Source organism: Delphinapterus leucas, chromosome 5 (genome assembly GCF_059928025.1).
Source record: "Delphinapterus leucas isolate spDelLeu-1000000601 "Yukka" chromosome 5, BTC_Dleu_Yukka2, whole genome shotgun sequence".
Classification (NCBI taxonomy): domain Eukaryota; kingdom Metazoa; phylum Chordata; class Mammalia; order Artiodactyla; family Monodontidae; genus Delphinapterus; species Delphinapterus leucas.
The window spans coordinates 21,299,367-21,302,832 of record NC_143133.1 but is presented as its reverse complement, the minus strand read 5'-3'; the positions used below and the strand labels follow the sequence as shown (position 1 = coordinate 21,302,832).

At 41.1% G+C, this 3,466-nt stretch overlaps 1 pseudogene; it reads right to left on the bottom strand.

The window, feature by feature from the left end:
• Positions 1-260: 260 nt before the first annotated feature.
• On the bottom strand, positions 261-2,509 carry LOC111186082 (oxysterol-binding protein-related protein 9 pseudogene; annotated as a pseudogene).
• Between the last annotated feature and the right edge of the window lie 957 nt (positions 2,510-3,466).

Below are 3,466 nucleotides of genomic sequence, written 5' to 3'. Positions count from 1 at the left end.
AGCAAAGAATAGGCAGCTTCCCTGTTAAAGTCAAGGGTGTGAGGGCTCACTAACCTTTTCAGTCAAGCTATCCTCTTGGAAAGAACAGCAGTCATGGCACCTTCCTGGCAAGCAAAGGTCAAGAAAATCGTGTCTGGATGTCACAAGACAAATCAGTAAGTGCATCTTTTTTGTTGTTGTTGTTGTTGTTGGAAAAATTACTTTATGAAGCCTTAAGAAGCTCTGAGTATAATTAAACTGTAGTCCAGAGTTAGATACAATTTAATAATAGTTCAATTCCAAAATAAAAGTTATTGTAGGTGAGACCATGAAATTTCCTAACACGTGATTTTAATATGTTGTGCTAAATTTTCTAAAACAGCTCAGAGGAATCAATATTTACAGTAGATGGTGTATTTATGAAAAATCTGGCATCACCTATATTATATATATGTATACATGTATGTATAAAACCCAAGATTATATGAACTAGGAAACAGATGTTGTATATCTCAACAGCAATACTAGAGTGCAGAGTCTGAGACTGGGATTTATAACGTGGGATTTGGAAAAGGAGCAGTCATCTTGGTTCATCATAAACCCTGCGTTCTCCATCTTCATGAAATAACCTTGTCTCCCATTGAATTTCCTTTTCCTTCCTTTCTCGGGCTTCTGCTCTTTGTCTTTCTTCAAGTCTATGCTTGGCTTCAGTTGCTGCATCAATGTCTCTGATTTTTAAGTTGAAAGTGACATCCTCCCAAAGGCAGCGGGATTCCTACTCATTCTCATGTTCCAACTTCCTCACTTTCTTCTTGATTATAGGCAACTTCTTGTTATCTATGAAAACCAGATATTTTCCCCTGTTGAGTATTTTGCATACATTACACCATTCTATTCCCCTTCAACTGAGCAGAAGGACTTCTTGTCATTTGGAGAAAAAATCTCAGCAGAAATTCCGTGCTTCTTGCCCCCTTAGAAAGGTTTAGTGTGGGAGATGATATTGGCACTATAGCCAGTTTTGGAACAATTAATATTGCATTCTCCGCCTAGTTCCACCCAGGGCACTGTGAGGATAGACCTTCCATAACCATTGGGAAATGTGAGAATGTAATGTTCATCATGGTCTAGACACAAGACACAGCCCTGTCCTATGTTGTACACCCCAGTTGACATCCCAAGGAATTTTGATTTGGTCAAGATATGAGCATTGAATTGTATCTTTTTGTTAAAACATTCAGCATAAAAGGCTGAAACGGGTGGATGATGGGAAACCTGCTCAGCCACAAATGTTACGCTATGCTTGGAAACCCAGGGAACTGTTCCTTCTGAAACTAGTTCTCTTCAGTATCATTTTGGTAATGTCCAGTGACACTGAAAGTTCTCGCCGAAAATGGGGTTGTATGGCTTTTTGGCAACCGATCCTTTCCTTCCTGCGTGAAACGCTGAGAGGTACCATTTTACAACCTGAACCATTCGATCTCTGGCATCCTTCTGGTCACTAATACTCACAAACAGGTCCGGATGTGCAAAAAGTCTGCATACATTTCTAAAAGAGATCTTCTTTCAAGAATAAATGTTGGAAGAACTACCTTAGTAAGATCCATTCCAAGCCTAACCTGTGACAACAGATGCACGATAACTCTCTTGTGCTCTTCCACCGACCCTGCCTCCCCTTCATCATCTATATCATCATGTGAATCGAAAAGGTCAGCATCACTTGTTCCATTGGACATGGAAGAATTAAGTGATTCCGTGGCATCTGGGTGCTTTAGACTATTTCCTGAGCGGCTGTGTGTCAAGACTGAGGCAGATCCAGAGGAATCTATTAAGTGCTTTTGGAATGAGCCACTCTGATGGAATTCATCCACATCATAGAATTCATCTTCACTGCTAGAATAAGAGAACTCTGGGACTGTGTTTGGAGACAAGCTGGCATGGCTTGGAGAAGTGAGACTGCTACTGGGTGGTGAGTGCCCACTGCCTGTACTGTTTGGTGATGGAGTCTGATGATGTCCCAAGGTAGCTAATACAAGGTCCAACTGGTAGAGAAGATGGACGCTGCTCTGACTTACACAGCTGAGAAGGTTCTGGAGGTAAGACAGTCTGGGAAGGCATTGTGTTGTTCACAGGTTCCAAGGGACTAGGTTGATATATTTCATCCACAGGATTAATGGGACTTATAATTCCGTCTGCGTGCTTCTCCGCATTACACTGGTCTTCAGCGATCTGCAGCAGCAGCGTTAATTGATTCTACCATGCTATTTGTTGTCTCTTTGAGAGTTTCAGTTTTCTTTCTCCATTCATCATCTTTGCAGTTTCGAAGTTTGTCATCAAAAAGCTTTAACTGTTCTATCAAGATTTGTAGGTAAGCATAAGCATCTGTAAGTTTCTTATCAAAGTCTTGGACACTAGGAACAAATCCTGAATCCATACCTCCGCAAGTAGCCGTCAAGAAAGACCTTCACCAAGACCCCCGCCCTGTGTGCCTCCAGGGGAGGGAGCCGAGGGCCGCTTCTGAGCACCCGCTCTTCTCCCGCCTCCGCTGTATCACCGGGCTGCTGTGCAGTCAGTCCGGTCAGGTTCAGCCAGTAAGTGATCTCTGCTGTATTCCAAACTGCCACCACAGGAAGTCAATGGACACCCCCAACTGCTGCTTCCCACAGGAGGCAATTAAGCGGTGCTGAAGAGGGCATGGCTGTGAATTTCCTTACTACACAGGGTCTTGGCTCACAGAATTAAATTTGCTTCTGGTCACCAATTAGACTTCTAGCTCTCCTTAACTAGCTTGCTAATGGGAGTTTTTCTCGAAAGAAAACTAAGTAGAGGAGTGAATGATACACGAAGCTAGAAATCGTAAAGAAAATGCCATACGGTTTAGAGGGGAGACCACAGATTTAGACTAGTACTCGGATCTGGGTCTGCCACTTATGAACCACAACTGTGAGCAAGTTCCTTCGTCTTTTTGAGCCCAAGTTTTCCATTTATAGACGGTGGATAGCAGTAACTTGTAGGGATGTCATTAAAGTGAAAATATGCATTTAAAATGCTTAACATTTGGAAGGCATGAAATAGATGCTAGCTACTGTTACTATTATTATTCTATTGGAAACAATATTGGAACAGTAGTGACATCTTTTCATAATTTAGGTTCATATTTCAGAGTAAACAAGGCATGATGATTGACTTTTACTGGTTTGACTTGCAACATTTAGATGACTTTTTACTTTAACTAATAGCAAATTGAATAGAAACTTGGTTCTTCGACTTTAAAAAATAAAATAATAATATTGAAACCATAGAAGTAAATCCTAGCAGCAGCTAGAGGTACAGTTTCAAATTATGCAAGATCACAAATGAGAAGACTAACTATCACTTAGATGGTGTTTACCATGTGTCAGACTCTGCTCCTAAGACTTTTACATACAATAACTCACTCGAATTAAGAAACAGCTTGATTAATTTAATATCCAACTGCCAGGGAATCCTA